General features: G+C 36.0%; 1 protein-coding gene across 1 annotated transcript in view; it reads left to right on the forward strand.

Moving 5' to 3' along the window:
* The window catches only part of esama (endothelial cell adhesion molecule a), a 117,547-nt gene that overhangs the window by 945 nt on the left and 96,590 nt on the right, over positions 1 to 20,012 (forward strand). The window lies entirely within an intron of this gene.

A 20,012-nucleotide genomic window follows, 5' to 3' on the forward strand; every position in this document is an offset into this window, starting at 1 on the left:
GATATATCGATAATACACTTCACATAAACTAAATGCATATCTGTCATATTTGCATTATTTAATAATGAATTATTTAATAATGCATACTGGACGCAAAATTTGACCAATGATGTGTCCCAAGTAGGGCTGGACGATTTATCGATAATACACTTAACATAAATTAAACGCATATCTCTGATATTTCAATAATGCAAATATTGGTCGCAAAATTTGACCAATAATGTGTCCCAAGTAGGGCTGGGCGACATATCAATAATACGCTTCACATAAACTACATGCATATCTCTCATATTTGCATTATTTAATAATGCATTATTTAATAATGCAAATATTGGATGCAAATTTGACCATCGATGTGTCCCAAATAGGGCTGGGCGATATATCAATATATTTTTAAATGTCATATGGAATTAGACCATATCACATATATCGATATAGTTCAAATTTGCATTGAGATACTATCTCCAGGCAAGCTGCGGCTTTTATTTAAGATTTTTTTTCATTTAAATATGCACTTTATGGAGCTTTGATTTTGAAAAAAAGGTTCTCCTGTTGTTTAGTATTTATGTTCACTTAAACAAACGGTTTCACTAAAACCATGTCATATTTGGCTTTGACTTTGAGTGAACATTTGCTCTCGCTTTGCGAAAAAAATATTGGGATATATATCGTATATCAATATTTAGCTTAAATATATCGGGTTATGACTTTTTTGGTCCATATTACCCAGCCCTAGTTCAAGCATGAACAAAATCATACGTCGATTTAACACAATCCATTACATTTACATCAACTCACATAAAACAAAAATATGATATGATATTTTTATATCGTATATCAATATTTAGCTTAAATATATCGGGTAATGACTTTTTTGGTCCATATCGCCCAGCCCTAGTCCCAAGGTGACATTCATACAACACAAAATTTCACATTTTTCATCAAATCAAAGCAATATATCTCCTGTGAGTGAAAAACATCTCCAGAAATTGCATCCCTGAACATGTGAAGTGTATTTCTTTCTAATATGAATGCTATTAAATCCACCATACAGCTAATAACTAATGAGGAAATGAGAGGAACGGTGTGTTTCTGGGGGTTCTCTCCTGTATGTGTGCCAGAGGATGAAGGGCTGGATTTAAAGCTGAAACACCTGTTTGTTTTTCACAGGATTTGAAACAAGTGTGTTACACATGATTATGTCTTCCAGGGAAGAATAATCCCTTTATAGCTGCTGCAACATTGGCTCAGCCGTCACTCTCTCTAGCAATGTATTAAACTCCTACTTCCACTGATAGCTGTACAGTACAAGCAGCCTACTTTCCCCCTGCCATCTCTTTGATTTGGAAATTGGGGCATGGATGGTACAGCTGCACCAGTATTTTGCAAATGTTTTAAGGAATCACAAGTTTTAAATGATTAATCAGGTAAAAAATGTTAATAGCGTTTTGCAGAAGGGGAGCTTACACTTTACAGTAAAAGATTATTACAGTTTGTCATGATTTATTTTGAAAAGATGGATTCTTCAGATGGCTGTTTTCTTGTATGGCTCCTTCACAGACTGCTTGATTTGAGGTGCATTTTTCTGATTTGACAGAAAATAATCCCCCTTAGCCATCAGGAGTCCATCTATTTATTGAAAATACACACGTTTTATTTACAGTAATAACTTTATTTATATATGATATGTAGACAAGCTGAGAAAGCCAGTTGAGAGTTCAATCATAGGAGCTTTCACAGTGTGACATTTATGTTTCTAGACCATTTTTACAATGTGAATTTTCTTTCTATAATGGAAACTGTTACTGTTTTTAATTTACATGCAAAGAGACTGTTTTGTAGTTTTATTATTTATTATTTTTTCTGCTGTTTTTGTGTGTATAAATGGTTAAAAAAAAATGGTACATTTCCTTAGACATCTGTGTCGTTTGTTTGTATTTTCGGTTACTGGCAGATTTATATTTTATTTAAAATAAAATGAAAAATCTGACTGATAGCCAAGTTTGTGTGGAGAAAAAGGAGCCATGCATGTGATGTAAGGACAGGAAGCTTGTAGTTTTGTAGTTTTCTTACGGATCCAACATGGCTGCAGCAAACGTGAAGCTCTCTTTGATCTAGCTGTAGACAGTGTTCTAGATAGTTTAGAGCCAAAGTTTATTTTTAAAGAAGAAGAATGTTTGGCTTTACACTCCTGTTTCACCACCAAAAAGGATGTTTTATCCTTGCTGAGAAACAGGATTTGGCAAAAGCCTAATCTACCAACTAGCCCCGTTAGCGGCTAAGCTAATGGGGTTTAGATAGACCCCGGTTGTTGTGGTCGTCTCGCCATTGATCACCTTGATGGTGGACCAGATAAAAAATATATGTCTGCAGAGTGTGCATATGTGGAGTGTCCTTCTTCCTTCATATATATCTTGCACAAATGGCAATAATCGTTGGCGCAATTGTGTAAACATCAGTAGTCTTCTTCCTCGATGCTTCCTCGTCGAATTTCTGTCGCTCTGCATACGTCATCTGGTATAATTGATATGATTGGCTAAGAACTGGATGGAACCCTCTTATATGTTAGATTTGACACCTTTGTTCACATTTGCAACATTTACATTTTTTATTGAGCATGATAGTGTTTTGAAAGAAAAAAAAGATTCATAATCACATTTAATGTTGGACTAAAGGACTAAAAAAGACACAGAACGATGAAAAAAGACACGGAATGACTATAAAAAGACACAAAATGACAAAAAAACCACAAAATTAACAAAAAAGACACAAAATGAGAAGACAAATGATCAAAAATAACACAAAATGACCATAAAAGACACAAAATGAAAGAAAAAAGACACAAATAGACACCAAATGACTATAAAAAGACACAAAGTGACTAAAAAAAAGACACAAATGACTAAAAAAAGACACAGAATGACCAAAAAAGACACAAAATGACCAAAAAACACACAAAATGACCAAAAAGTACACAAAAGGAGAAGACAAAATGACCAAAAAATAACCCAAAAAGACTTACAAAGACACGAAAAGACATGAAAAGGATTCAAAAATGGACAAAAAAGCCCACCACTCCATAGAGTTAACTTTAGATGTAGACTTCTCTCACGAAGCCTCCTGCTCTCATATGGAAATACAGGAGATCTCCATTTATGTCAGGCAGCAGCTCCATCTGCTCCAGGTGAGTGCGTGTTAGTTCCAACAGACAGGCTGGTGACTTTCATTTGGCCTGTGAGACATGAAAGCAAGCAGCAGCTTCACATTTAGTCTGAATCTGCTCTCAGCTGCCTGGAGCCCGTGTGTGTGTGCTTTTCAGCCCTGTTGCCAAAACAATCACATGCGCTGACACAGGCAATCTCAGGCCGGCTGGTTACAGCCAGAGGGACGAGTTCTACCTGAGAAACGCTGCCGTTTTACCCCATACACCCCTATGGTGACGGTACGGTTCAACACCTTGAAGGCATTTTAAGGAGTGATTGATAGTAAAGTGTCCTGTAGTGAGCCACCTGGAGTTTTAACAGCAGGCTGTGATTCATTGTCACAGTGTACACGGGGACAAAACAAGCAGAGTCGCTGACCTCGACCTCAACATTTGACTCGCCATCAATCGCCCCGCAGGTGTGTCCTGAAAACACTCAGTGGTCAAGATAGTGAGAGGAAGCGTTCATGAATAGCAGCCTGTGGCAACAGGAAGGCTGCAGCTCCTTCAGTCCCTGGTGGAGCAGAGAGCGTTCAACAGGAAGTGAGCAAACGTCCTCCAACAAACAAGATAAGAGCGTATTTGGTGTTTGAGGGAAGAATCAGAGAGCTGGAGAATGTTAGCAGACTGATGACGTCACTAGAGGTTGATGAGTGATTGTGATGGCGCTTATATTTTATATTTGCAACCTTGGTTTATATTTGCAACATTTACATTTTTTTATTGAGCCATGATAGTGTTTTGAAAGCAAAAAAATATTCAAAATAACATTTTATGTTGGACTAAAGGACTAAAAAAGACACAAAATGACCCAAAAAGACATAAAAAATGACAAAAAAAGACACAAAATGACCAAAACAAGACACAAAATGACTAAAAGAAGACACAAAATGACTAAAACAAGACACAAAATGACCAAAAAAGTCACAAAATGAATTAAAAAAGACAAAATGACCAAAACAAGACACAAAATGACCAAAACAAGACACAAAATGACCAAAAAAGACACAAAATGAATTAATAAAAGACACAAAATCACTTAAAAAAGACACAAAATGACCAAAAAAGACAAAATTAATTAAAAAAAGACACAAAATGACAAAAAATGACACTAAAAGACACAAAATGACTAAAAAATGACACAAAAAGACACAAAATGACTAAAAAAAGACACAAAATGACCAAAACAAGACACAAAATGACCAAAAAAGACACAAAATGAATTAAAAAAGACACAGAATGACCAAAAAAGACACAAAATGAGAAGATGAGCAAGTGAAGCAAACGTCCTCCAACAAACAAGATAAGAGCGTATTTGGTGTTTGAGGGAAGAATCAGAGCTGGAGGATGTTAGCAGACTACTGACATCACCAGAGGTTGATGAGTGATTGTGATGCCGCTAAAAAAATTCATATTCAGAGCTCGACTGGTTTTTGAGAGTTTGACTCACTTGTCTGTTTGTTTTGGGGACCCAGTCATATATGTGTAGCCTATGCTGTTTTTTTTTTTTTTCCATATCTTTATTGGGTTGTCAGGACATAATACATATTCATCAGTAAGGGTAGAATTCACCCATTTTTCCCCCTTTTAGACCCCCCCACCCGAACTAGAGAGTCACATTCTCATAAAATAAGCAAAAAACAATAAATAGTAATGATAACTAGAAAATTTCCTCCGGGGAAATTCTGAAAGGGCCACAGGGGCTACTGCCGGTGTGTGTACACTATGATGAGATTCTTCAGAGATTTCAAACTATGCCCTTTAACCTCAAAGTGTGTGTGTGTGTGTGTGTGTGTGTTTGTTTGTTTTTACTCTTCCTGTAAGTCGCTTTGGATAAAAGCGTCTGCTAAATGTAAATGTGTGTGTGTGTGTGTGTGTGTGTGTGTAACTAAAATCACATAAAGTTACTGTGCGTGTGTGTGCGTGCGTGCATGCGTGTGTTTGAAGCAGGTGTATGCATGTGCGAGGAGTGTGCGTGCTTACGCGCATGTGTGTGTGTGTATCTGTAACTGTAATCACATCAAAGATCAAAGGCAATCAGATCAAAGCAATCAACTGAATTAACTGACACCTGTTCCGGCTCAGTGACAGCAGAGGTGGACAGACTGAAATTTCTGGTCTCGAACAGAAAGCATTTTTGGCAAAACCATAATACCTATCATTGATCCGACTTCACTTTGAGCGTCCTGAGTTCTTCCTGAACGTCTACATATGTTTTTTTCAAAGAAAAATTAAAAAATAGCTTTGTTAGAGCGATCTAAAAAAACTGGTTTTTTTTCCCTTTTCCGAAATCTTCCTGCGTTTTTAATATGGGAGCCAATGAGGCTGTTGGTGCGTGTTGGTGGATCATCTCTGCGTCGTACGCCCAAACTATAACTCTGACAGCTTTACCAGAGGATTGTGATTTTGAATTTGTGGCCTGGAGCGCAGTTTTAAAATTTATTTTTTGACAGTTTTACCTCTCCCTCTACACTCTGAGCGATGACATCACACACTGTGACACGAACATTCCGTGCAATACACACCCATTATAATCTCAGAATTTCTCCAAAAATGATCATGGTCATTGAACAGGGATTGGTAAAAAACTATATGACCTATCGAAACGTGGATTAATACACCGATACACAAGACTTGTGTCTACTGTTTAAAGTTTAAATGGAGTCTCTAGGTGAAATTATGCCAGAGAAGTAGACCTTTAAAAATCTCCAATGATTGTTGTTTTTCACTCATTTTTTTGTCGGCCGTCCCATTCATTTCAATGCAATATTTTGAGTCGTATTCTGTAGAGAAAAGTAATAGCACACCGATCCCGATCAAACCGCACGTTTTGATATATAATTTGTCCTGCAACTCTTTAAGTTGTAGGACTAGTAGCGGGACGAAAAACGTCCGGAAGAGGAATAAGAAGAAATCCACAGTATAACAGTAGTGCAGCACTGGTCCCTACAGATATTGCTGTATGGGACCAGTGCTCGGTGCGATTGCCCCGAGGCCCTAATGAGCAAATACAACTCTCTCCCCCTCCAACATATTCTCATTCCAGATTCGATGCTTTGTCACAGATACTGACACACAACACACCCTTTTGGACGTGTCAGAGAAAGTGGGTCAGTTTCAAGTTACATGCATGTTGGCTTTTCAAAATAAACTTCCATGTTCACAGGAAATGGTTAACTGTTGGCTATTAAACCACTTGACTAAGGTTAAGGTAAAACACGCCTGTCAGAAACATGACATGACAAGTATCATGAGCATTAATGTTACTTCAAAGTGTCATTAATGTTCATGACACATCCCATGTCATGTTTATGACACCTTCAAAATAAATTGTTACCATATCTTGCTTAAGTCACAAAGGAATGTTCAAAAAATTGCCTAAGTCACATTTTATTTTGACTTAGGCATAATAAATCCACTTAAGTCACACACTTGACATAGGCCATTATCTTAAAGGGGTAAAATCACATGATCTGATCAACTGAGGATGGAGGTGATTTTACCATAGGTGGCTATGAGGAGATGATTCAGGCAAAAAAACCTCAATTTTGACAAAAAATGACTTAAGATTATTTTAGCCCATTTAAGGCGGGAAAGCATTATTGCATTTCTACCATTAAAGCCGGGAAAGCGGATACGTCCTTTTGTAGTATTTGTAGTTTTTTCCACCTTGGGAGTGTCGCAATGCATCATGGGACTTTTCCAGAACTTTGAAATCATCACCAAAAGAAGACACAAAATGACCAAAAAAAGACACATAACGACACAACATGAATAAAAAAAGACACATGACTAAAAAAATCCACAAAATGACCAAAAAAAAGACACATAAAGACACAACATGACCAAAAAAAGACACATCAAGACACAAAATGACTAAAAAAAAAGACACAAAATGACCAAAAAAGAAACAAAAACACACAGTGTTATTACTATGCCTAAGTCACATTTTATTTTAACTTAGGCATAATAAATCCGCTTAAGTCACACACTTGACATAGGCCTTTATCTTAAAGGGGTAAAATCACATGATCTGATCAACTGAGGATGTAGGTGATTTTACTATAGGTGGCAATGAGGAGATGATTTAGGCAAAAAAAACAATTTTGACAAAAAATGACTATTTTTAGGCGATTATTTTAACAGTGTGACGATATGAGACTTACACTGAGCCCCTGTAATAAAATGCTCAGGTAGAAACAGAAGCGAGAGCAGCTGAGAGTAAACATATGGTGAGTTCACATCCAGACTGGCTGATGTGATGCGCCAATTAACTTGAAAGTTGTCCTCTGTTCAGGACCGTTTCCTGTTTGAAGTTGACTCCAAACGCCTGTGCTCCGTCGCAGCAGTTGTTCGTTTCTGCACTAAGCTTTTATTGCTTAAATGTTAACTGTGCCTCCCAATCACATTATCCAATTTAGATAGTCTCATTAAAGTCATGTTTGGATCCGCTAATTTGATTAGACAAAGATCAATAGGTGGTGTGCCTTATTATCTGCTGTTTTCTAATTGCATAAATTAATTCGCTCTTCTGTTATTAGTCAAGAATCTCATCATACAGGGAGAATTTAGTATTTTTTTAAAGGATTATTTTTACCTCTTGCCAGTATATACAGTAATGGAAAAAATATTAGACCACCATTTTTCTTCAATTTCTGGTTCATTTTAATGCCTGGTGCAACTATTTGTTTGGACAAATATAATGATAACAACCAAAATAGCTGATAAGAGTTTAATCTAAGAGCTGATATCTAGACATTTAACATGGTTTTCTTCATAATAGCCAAAATCATTATCAAGAAAACCATGGAAAATGTCTAGATATCAGCTCTTACATTCAACCCTTATGAGCTGTTTTTGTTGTTATCATTATATTTGTCCAAACAAATGTAAGTTGTTGTACCAGGCATTAAAATGAACAAGAAATTGAAGAAAACAAGGGTAGTTTAATTTTTTTCCATGACTGTATTTCTATTTTTACAACCTCTACTTGCAACCCCTCTGTCCTCTCCTCTCAGCTCTGTGTAAATAGCTGATATCTAGACATTTTCCATGGTTTTTTCTTGATTTTTGGTTATTATGTCTAGATATCAACTCTTAAATTAAACTCTTATGAGCTATTTTTGTTGTAATCATTATATTTGTCCAAACAAATGTACCTTTAGTTTTACCAGGCAAGAAATTGAAGAAAACAAGGGTGGTCTAATCATTTTTTCCATGACTGTATGTGTGAGACAACCTTGTCACCTGTACAGTATTTAGGGTTTTAGAAGTGTCATTACCTCCTATTCATGTTATGCAGACAGAATGATTAGGAACACAGAAATACAGGGTTGGTACGGGTGATTGAAATCCTTGAAAAGGCTTGAATTTTAATGTTGAATTTCAAGGTTTGAAAAGTGCTTGGATTTTGGATTAAGTGCCTGTAAATGCTTGTAATTCTTACTGTATTTCTCTTGCAATCTGACTATAAATAACTGCATTTTCAATGGAAAAACATATATAAACTGAATATCCTATAGCCTATAATCTGAAATGAAGACCGCTCCGCCTGCGTGTTCTTGTTTCTGAGATGTTTCTTGTTGCTCTACCCTGTATCTTCTTACAGTTTTTCTAGTTCCTAGAGGATGTGAGGGCTCCTGAAGTATTTGTGGGTCTTTCCTCCGAGTTTGGGTCGTGTTTAGTTCCACCAGCTCCCGGTTGATGATTTTTGTGAGCTTCCTTTTTCTCCTAGCCCCTAGATTCACCATACCAGTATGTTTTATGAGATTAGCAAACTACTTTTAGTTGTTAAAAGTGTAATACCATTGCTGGTGGTATGGTTAAGTGATATTACCCCTTTTAGTATAGAAGTACTCATCTAAAACATGACATTTACAACCATTGTAAGGTACTGGAAAAGCTTGAAAATGGACCTTGAAAAGTGCTTGAATTTCACCACTGAAAAAGTGTACGAACCCTGGAAATATTAAGTCACTACTCAGAGTCAGAGTGTTAGTGAGCTTTATGTTTGGAGGGACAGTAGTAGAATGGTCTGAGCCATTGGTCACTTTGGTCCCCCCAAGAGGAAATGGACAACCCAATTTGTCCTATTTTTAGATGTCCCAAGCTCCAATCAAATGGACAGGGTGCAGTGGAAAGAACCATATTTTTATTCTTAGCATTGGCACTACGTTTTAGTGGTGTGTGTGTGTGTGTTCTTGTACTTCCTACATAGTGGGGACCGGAACAATTTTTAAACCAACAGAGTGAGGACATTTTTGCAAAGTGAGGACATTTCAGCCGGTCCTCACTTCTTTAAAGGCTTTTTTGAGATTTCAGACTTTGTTTTAAGGGTTAAAGGTTACATGATGATGATAACTAACTGAAACTGTATTGTGTGGTTACAAAACGAACTAAAATTATAGTGAAAATGTCCTTCGTTTTCATCTTTGTCAACTTTTTTCATACATAATGAAGAAGGATCAGACAAAGGAAATAACCTTTTTTAATCTCCCACCCAACAAATACCCCATTACATAAAACTAAAACTAGTAAAAACTAAACTAAAACTAAAGCATTTAAAAAAACTAAAAACTAAACTAGCAAAACTCACTCTAAAACAAAAATTCACAACAAAATGAAAACTAAAACTATTATAACCTTGCAAGGGAATTCACTATTATTATGAGGGCCCTCACAAAGACAGAAGTACAAGAATGTGTGTGTGTGTGTGTGTGTGTGATGTGAGATGTGAATGTATTTACATGAGCTCACATGGTAACCATGGCGTTCCTTATCAAAGAGCAGTTGTTCATGGCGGTGATGTATAAGCCGTCGGTGCTTTATCTGCCGACCAACAGTTGTACAGTTCCTCTTCTATTCTGGACACACCATCTGGCTGAAGATGGACACCTTCATTGGTTTTCCAGGTGGCTCCCACAATGGACTTAACTTATTTAACAAGGTCAATCCATACAAGCTTCAAAGGCTCCGTTGGGATGGAGGGAGAAGAAGAAGAAAGCTGTGCTGCCACTGCTGATTTTCTGTGGAAATTCTCAGTGATGTAGAGTCAAGAACCAGAGGGTTGCTAGTGTTATTTTTAGCTACTTGTGTTATTTTAACACTGGGCCATTTAGGGTCCTGATATAATGTCCTCCCTACATTATAGCATAACATGCCTTAACCCATAAGAACCCATAACAAACACTTTAAATCTTTTAAAATCCCCCATATTCAGCTTTATGCTTCACATTAACTCATTAAATCCCTAAGCGTCTCCAAAATGTGGCTGTGACTGGAAACAGAAATGTGAAAAAGTAGCTCATTTCAAAAAGCATATTTTTTGTTACGAGGTTAAGTTTAAACCCATTTAACAATTTTAATCCATTAATAGGGTGTCCTGTATTGCATTTAACTTGTTCTGACCATATTTCCTGAACAAATTAAAGTCACAATTTTTATATATATGTTATGGAGATGCAACCAAAAAGGCAAATGGTTATTTGTTTTTTATTTATTATTGATTCATTCTTATTTTGTTACTTAAAAAAATAAATCTGAAAAATAATTTGTTGTTAAGCAGCACTAATAATGTCACAATTTTTATATATATATATGTATATTGTGGAGATGCAAAAGGCAAATTTGTGTTTCTGTAAGCAGAAAATGTGACTAGTTTTTTTAAATTTTAAAATAAGAAATATCAGAAGCATAAATACCATAAACGCTCAATGTAACATATATGTCACATTACAAATCTTTGACATTTAGGGGTAATATTTTTTAAAAACATCATAAATGTGTTCTATGTGGTCCTCTTAGTCTGTGGTATATCCCCCATAATTTTCCTTTAACCCTTTATCGGGCGAAGAACCGTATTTGGTAACTTCAGCGGATATCCAAAATGGGGTCCCCATGTCTCTCTGTTTGGTGGTAGAACCACATGGATTTCTTCCCAGCTGATCAGCAAAATATTTCGAGAAAAAAGTTGCAAATTTATTAGATTAAAGTGGCAAATCTACAAGAAAAAAAGTTGCAGATTTAAGAGATTTAAAGTGGCAAATCTGCGCAAAAAAGTCACAGATTTAAGAGATTTAGAGTGGCAAATCTGAGCAAAAAAGTCACAGATTTAAGAGATTTAAAGTGGCAAATCTGCGCAAAAAAGTCACAGATTTAAGAGATTTACAGTGGCAAATCTGCACAAAAAAGTCACAGATTTAAGAGATTTAAAGTGGCAAATCTGCGCAAAAAAGTCACAGATTTAAGAGATTTAAAGTGGCAAATCTGCGCAAAAAAGTCACAGATTTAAGAGATTTAAAGTGGCAAATCTGCGCAAAAAAGTCACACATTTAAGAGATTTAAAGTGGCTAATCTTGCGCAAAAAAGTCACACATTTAAGAGATTTAAAGTGGCAAATCTGCGCAAAAAAGTCACAGATTTAAGAGATTTAAAGTGGCAAATCTGCACAAAAAAGTCACAGATTTAAGAGATTTAAAGTGGCAAATCTGCACAAAAAAGTCACAGATTTAAGAGGTTTAAAGTGGCAAATCTGCGCAAAAAAGTCACAGATTTAAGAGATTTAAAGTGGCAAATCTGCGCAAAAAAAGTCAGAGATTTTACGAGAAAAAAGTGAAAAAAAAAAAAAAAATTCTCCCAGATTCACCACTTCAAACCTCATAAATCTGTGCATTTTTTTGTGGTAGATTTGCCACTTTTATCTCTTAAACTTTTTTCTTAAAATATGACCCCCCTCCCCCGGGTCTGTATGTTTTTTTTACACATTCTAGCAGTATGTAATATCCTCCAATATTCTCTAGGGTTGAAATTAGGAATTTGCAAGTATTTAAATGAGTGTCCTATTAAGGGTTAAGGATTACTGGGTCAGGCTTCTTATGGGTTAAAGCTTGGCATAGTGACACACTCTATATATGAGAATATGACAACGCTGGTTTGTTTCCTGCTTCGCTCCCTATTGTTACCCTGATGACACTTCATCCCAAAATATACCATAGGTCCCGTGAGGCTTCCAGAGGAATGCTGCTGCCCAACATACAACTATGGCCTTATCTCTAATTGCCTATTTCTTAGAATAATACCAAATGGATGTGCAGCAAAGCCCCTTTCCACTTTGAGCCGGGATTACAGCGGTTTGATGCCCGCGTGGCTCATGTATGTGTCCCCAGCAACTGGTGCAATTTTGATTTGAGGAAGGAGATTGAGGGATTTATCAGTACATACGTAATGACACGGGAATATAACCGTTCACTTTGTCTTCCTCCGTGGCGAGGCGGTTTGCTGTCCAATCGTCAGTGTGTGCGAGTGTGCCAAGGCCTCTTGTAATCCCGTGTATTTACACCCACTGACACTCTGAACAAGGCCCAGGAGAACAAAACCTGAGAGAGATTAGTGCAGGTTCAACCTCAGTGATGGGCACAATCCCTGCAAGAGGGAAACATCTTACCGGGCTTTTTCCTCCGATCCTGTGAACCATAACCCTCTCTTTCATCATTCTACCACTATGCTATCATATCCTGTTTTATAGCCACATATCTTCAAGTACGTTGAGTATATATATATATATATATATATATATATATATATAAATATATGTCTCCTTTATTTAACCAGGTAAAAGTCTCATTGAGATTTTAAAAAATCTGGTCAAGAAAGCAGCAAAAAAGAGACAGTTTGCAACATTTAAACACAGTTATCATAAACAATTAAATACAAATCCAGGAACCTGGTCACACAGGAATCCGTGAAACAGATTTGCTTAACTCAAAATCCGTGGAATAGCCACGGAATCACTCAAATTTCCGTGAAACTGACACGGATTTCGCTACAATGCAAGTTAATGACAGTCATATCCCGTGGCTATTCCATGGATATTTGTTCCTATTGGTTTGTTCCAAGTCACGTGACTTTCAAGGTCCCGGCGGTCAGAACAAAAAACATGGCGGACAGTTCTCTCATTTTTAGTGAAAAAAATCAATATTTTGACTTAGTTTCTGCATAAAAATGGATTTTGATCACATTTCTAGCGAGAATTACATGTTTTATTTTCTAAATATTCACTCAGTGAATGTACATAATCACTTTGTATGTTGATTGATTTTAATTAAATTGTAATTGTATCATTGTATAGCATCGATATTTAGCATGACTTTTTATATAGACTTTATAGACTTAAACAGCTGTATGCAGAAAACAAAACTAAACTTGAAGAAAACTTGACGAAAAAAACAGTCAGTGGTGATTTCACATTAGAATATATATATATATATATATATATATATATATATATTTATATATATATTTATATATATATTTATATATATATATATATGCACTGTGCACCTCTCGCTATCTTTAGATATCTAATGAATACAAACGAACCAATACATGCATGAATAACTGAATCAAGTCCTCATGTATCATTTTTGCACTTTACATCTCTGTGTGGTTGTTTTGTGTCTCTTTGTGGTAGTTTTTAGTTATTTGAAAATAATTTTGTCTGTTTCTAGTTATTTTGCACCTCTTTGTAGTGATTGTGTGTATTCTCTAGTCATTCTGCACTACTTGGTCGTCATTATGTGGGTTTTTTGTATTTATTTTCTATCTCCTTGCAGTCATTTTGCTTCTCTCTGTGTTGTTTTGCCTCTCTGTCGTCATTTTTTTTTTATCCCTGATCACGTTGTGTCTCTTTGTGGTCATTTTATGGTCATTTGATTGAATTTCTAAAAGTAATGTTAATAGTCTGACACGCATCGATACCTCAATCTTAGTTTGATTCTAAAAATACTACACTTAGTCTCGGGGTCACGTAAACACCTTAATCTAATTATATTACCTTAATTAAAGCCACATTCACAGGATTAATGCTGTAATTAAATAATGTGGAGCACCGCAGTATTAGCTGCGTATTAAAAGGCTGATTTGACCTCTCAGGACCAGATTCAGGCTCTCCACCAGAGCTTTGACTAGTTGCAACTCCTGCCCCACATTCACTCAGTTTCTTACTATTTTTAACATATTCAAATGTGGGAACGAGGCAAAGGGGCAACATAACCAGTAGCGTGTTGCTTGGAGATGTGCCCATGTGTTGTTTACACTGCACAACATCTACACAGTCGCCCATAAAAAATATGAATCAATATAGTTGCTTTATATATGAATAGGTTCTTATTTTAAAATGACAATTACCAAGGCCACATATTTGTATTCATGTTATTTCAGGGGACTTTTGTTTTATAATTCCATTTTTATTCATTAAAGGGGCATTTTATTTTATAATGACTTACTGGATCAACATTTTGAACACAAAAAACCTCACAAAAACACACATAAAACACATAAAACATGAAAAACAAACCAAAAACCCACAAAAAATTACAAAAAACACATACAAACACACTCAAAACACACCAAAAACATAATAAAAATACAAAAATGACCAAAAACACACATAAAAACCCCCACAAAAAACACAAAGAAATTACAAAAAACACACATCAAAACACAAAGAAATTATATATTAAAAAAAACAAACAGTAAACACAAAAGTTTGCATTACAAACGCTAAATGCACAAAGCTAAAATAGAAAAAATCTCTATGCTAAAAAAGGGTTGATGCATTAAATTGGACATGGAAAATTTCCATGAAATGATTGTGGCAATGTGATTTATTATTGACACATAAAGTACATATCTTCTCAGAACTTTATTAATCAATCTCTTCCAAACATAATACAATAAAAATGAATCCAATCCACTTTATTTATATATACGTTCATAGCAAACACAGGGTTTCCAAAGTGCTGCACAAAAACACAATAAATAGATAACACAATAAAAGCACAATAAAAAATAACAAGAGCAATTAGACATTAGTGTGCATGTAAACACAGACAGTGTGTCAGTGCTGTTTGTCCCTTTTCCTGCTGTCTGTGATGCTTCTCCATCCATGGATGCAGGAAGAAGAAGGCCTCCTCTCAGGGTCATGAGAAAGCCACTGGGCGACTTTCCCAACATTCGGCCCTGGCCTGGGGACTCTTAAAGGGACAGACACGCATATTTCCATACTTCATCTCTCTCTCTTCCTCTTCTCTCTGTCTCTCTCTCTGTCCCTCCCCATCAACCTCTACACTGAAAAAAATTGGAGTGACATTTACTTAAAAAAGCTCTGCAAGTTTTCCACACAGAAAGTGTTTTTAATCTTTACTCAGGCTGTTTCTAAGTCATATTTATTTAATAGAACTACTTATTTTTTTATGAAATTACACAAGTAAATTGCAGATTGACTGATGTCCCTCAATTACATTTTACTTGGAAATATCAACTAATTAAGCCAATGAACTGGTTTAGTGAATATTACTTGGAACGAATTATTTTTTAGGCATTTTTTAGGTTTTTATTATTGTCTCTGCACCTTATTCTCTTAATAATCTACTTTATTACCTGTGTCTTTTTTTATCCACTGCTGATTTTAATGTGTCTGAGTTTTCTCTTAGTCTTTTGTTTTTTGTTTCTGGTTTCTGGAGCACTTTGAGATTTCGGTATGAAAAGTGCTTTACAAATATAATGTATTATTATTATTATTATTAATAATAATAATAATTTACATACAAAACTGAGGACACATAATAACAAACAATCACTAAGTAATGCACCACATGAAAAACTGCTATTTCAAAGTAAAAGCACTGAATTTGTATTTCTTTGTAGAATGTTTATAGATGATTGAAATAATAATTACAGGGCCAAAAAATATTTTTTTCAGTGTACTGAAAAGGAGGAATCAGCACCCACAGATATGGGCATAGCGGCTGTATATGGGTGTTTTTCCAGCCAGTGATTGATGCCTGGAAGTTGATAGAAATCTCTGGTGGACAGTAAAACATGGTTTTGTGTATTGTTTTGCGTATGGGCTACATAAACAGAGTTATTCCCAGCTGATGTTTGCTTGCAGCTATTTAAGTACAATGATGTTTTTCCTCAACGAGGCATTATGTTTATGAAATAAGACGTATCGTATATTTATAGGCAAGGCAAGGCAAGGCGGGTTTATTTGTATAGCACAGTTCAACACAAGGTAATTCAAAGTGCTTTACATACACATTAAAAACAGCAAGACACAATTGAAAACAGTAAAAACAGTCAATTAAAACAGGGAAATAGAAATAAAGATACAAATAAGATAAAATAAGATCCAGCAGGAGTTATAAAGTAAGGGCAGTAGAGTAGAGCAGATACGTGTTAAAGTTAAGAGTACGCTGCGGTAAACAATAGTGTTTTTAGTCCTGATTTAAAGGAGAAGCGTTATCATGATTTCTGTAGACGTCATAATAATAACGCCATATGCTGCTGGACTGCACACACACACACACACACAGTACATACTGCAGTGTCAGTGCCATAGCAACACTTAATGTGGGTCTGCCTGTGATGCTGCTGCAGCTCTAACACAACACCAGATAATCACTATTTACAGCCCAGAGAGCCACGGGAGGTTTAATAGGTGGTTCTTAAGGCCGGTCTGCTCTCATTGCTGGTCTCTTCCCTCTACTGCTGATGTCTAAAGTTAATGGGAGTAACCCAGCTGCTTGTTGGCAAAACATGAGCAGCACCAATGATGGTACTATTTAAACTGTCAGTAAGAGTCTATGAGCCTGTTTCCATTCAGCAGCAACATCCGATCTGAGTGATCTGAACACAAGTGGACAGCTCTCAGTCTGTTCGTTCTCACCTGCTGTAGCTGCGTCTCCACATGCTTCAGTCTTCAGTGACCACTTGTGATCTGATTCTACTTAAATTTAGTCATTTAGCAGACGCTTTTATCCAAAGCGTCTTACAGAAGGAATAAAAGCAAACAATCAAGGTATAGTGCAATAAGAGCCATTAGTGAAGCAATAAGTGCTAGTGACAATTCTTTAAGTAGAGTTGTGGCTTCCCCACTCTGTATGTAAATAACAACACGTACATCATTTCTGTTTGTGTAACACCAAATGCGTTGCTGTTTTTAACCGGCAGCAGTGCCACTCTCATGCCTAGTCGGCCAGAAATAAGAAAAAGAAGAAGAAGAAGAAGAAGAAATCAAAAGAATACATTATTTGGCTTGTTTTTGTGGATTTTTTGGTCTTCTGTTTGTTTTACCTGCAACTGTGTGATTTTATGACGCCATTGTCGCATAAATTAGTTCGTACTTCTGCCTGGGCAGGGGGCACCAGTTGAGTAGGCGGTCCCTAATGTGGACAAGAGTCACGTACCCAGTCTCAGTACTGTCTGAATGTGGACACATGCAGCCTGAACCACCTCCTAATGTGGTTTTTGAAATCCGATCTCAATGCGTCCTGACAGTGTTTTCACTTGAGGTAGACCGATATATTGGCCGGCCGATATATCGGGCCGATATTTGCGCAAAAAAAGTCGCAGATTTACGAGGAAAAAGTGGGAAAAAAACAACTTTTTTCTCCCAGATTCACCACTTTAACCCTTAATAGGACACTTATTGAAATACTTGCAAATTCCAAATTTCAACCCTAGAGAATATTGGAGGACATACATACAGCCAGAATGTGTAAAAAAAACCATACGGAAATAATATTTTGAGAAAAAAGTTTATGAGATTAAAGCGGCATATCTATGAGAAAAAAAATGCAGATTTATGAGATTTAAAGTGGTGAATCTGGGAGAAAAAAGTAGCTTTTTTCCCACTTTAAATCTCTTAAATCTTCGACTTTTTTTTCTTGTAGATTTGCCACTTTAATCTAGTAAATTTGCAACTTTTTTCTCTAAATATTACCTGAAGTTACCAAATATAGTTCTTCGCCTGATAAAGGGTTAAGACTGATGTTAATATAATCTGGCCTTAAAAAACCCGTATCGGTCGACCACTAGTATTTAGAGCTGTCCACTTGTATTCGGATCACTCAGACCACATGTTGCTGCTAAATGGAAACAGGGTCTATGTTGTTTTCTAAAATAAACTTTTTATATGATTTCTGTAGAAGAACAGGAATCCACTGTTTGTTGAAAGCTGTTATTTAAAATGTCTGCTTCTCAGAGAAAACTAAGTTGTTTTCCATTGAACACCCATTGGCGTTCTTTTTGAAAGGGTCCCCAAAGTTCAAGGTTTGTAGGATTTCATCCCCCCACAGGGACCACAGTAACTAAAACTGGGGTTATCAGAGCCCTGATGTATCTTAAGGCTGCTCCACATCAGTCTTACCTCCCAGTTAGCCAAGACGAAGGACCGCTGTGAGCTTCCAGCGCCGCCGACAGATGTTGCAAACGGAGGTCAACAACAACCGCAGCCACATATCCTTCTAAACCTGTCCTTCAAAAAAAAAAAAAAAAGTTAATAACGCTGTGGACAGACGGGAATTGAGGGCACGGGCTTAGACAAGATAGGCTGTGTTAAATTATTCTTACTTGGAGGTCCTTAGGGGGGGCGGGGATAGAGCCCGGTGCACTTATGACTTCAGGGACATTGACATAATCCTGGTTCTCTTCTTCAAGTGTTTGTGCAGCTTATAAAGACACTCTGCCAATCAACTAACTGCTGGATTGTTTTACTCTTATTTCCCCTTCTTTAACCATCTGGAGTCCATTTATTTATTGAAAATACACATGTTTTATTTACAGTAATAACTTTATTTATATATGATATGTAGACAAGCTGAGAAAGCCAGTTAAAGTTCAATCATAGGAGTTTTCACAGTGTGACATTTATGTTTCTAGACCATTTTTAAAATGTGAATTTTCTTTCTTTTTTTGGATCATTCTAGCTGTCACAATGGTCATTTTGTGTATTTTTTGGTCATTTTGTGTCTTTTTTGGTCATTTTGTGTCTTTTTTTAAGTCATTTAGTGTTTTTTCAGTAATTTTGTGTCTTTTTCTTGTAATTTTGTGTCTTTTTTTTTGGTCGTTTTTGGTCATTAAGTGGTTTTTTTTTGTAATGTTGTGTCTGTTTTTGGTCATTTTTGGTCATTTAGTGTCTTTTTTTAGTAATTTAGTGTTTTTTTTTGGTAATTTTGTGTCTTTTTTAAGTCATTTAGTGTTTTTTCAGTCATTTTGTGTCTTTTTCTTGTAATTTTGTGTCTTTCTTCGGTCATTTTTGGTCATTTAGTGTCTTTTTTTGTAATGTTGTGTCTGTTTTTGGTCATTTTTGGTCATTTAGTGTCTTTTTTTAAAATAATTTTGTGTCTTTTTTTGGTCATTTTCTGTCTTTTTTAAGTAATTTAGTGTTTTTCCTTCATTTTGTGTCTTTTTTTGGTCATTTTGATACTGCCTCCAGCGGCCCCCAGCTAATTTGAGTTTGAGACCCCTGGTTTAAACAGTAAATAAATATACGTAAATGCAGGAAGTGAAGTAGTTACAAGGGTCACAAGACTAGAGCTAGTTGCTGCCGTCGGAGCTCAGTAAATATGTGTATCTGATCAATCTAGCTGTCTCACCTCACTGTCACCGGAGCTCCTAAATTATTTATCACATTTGAACACTCTGTGCACACCATACTCAATATTCAAAAAAACATTTAATGTGCAATAAGGGACCAGTGCAATGGAATGTACAATTATGTGTGCATTAGTGATGGGTATCTGTTTTTGTTTTTTAGGTTTTTTTTTAGCAGCTTTTATGTATATGTTTTATTGATTGATTTTATATGTTGCACAGATGAGATGTCGCTTTTAAATCTCGTTGTACTTGTTACAATGGCAATAACGGTATTCTATTCTGTAGGGCCTATTAGTCTTAAAGGAAACAACTTTGCATCAGCAGGCTGAGGAGGACAAAACAAAAAATATAAAAATATATATTTATATATAAA

The sequence above is a fragment of the Centropristis striata genome, chromosome 15 (genome assembly GCF_030273125.1).
Source record: "Centropristis striata isolate RG_2023a ecotype Rhode Island chromosome 15, C.striata_1.0, whole genome shotgun sequence".
Lineage (NCBI taxonomy): Eukaryota > Metazoa > Chordata > Actinopteri > Perciformes > Serranidae > Centropristis > Centropristis striata.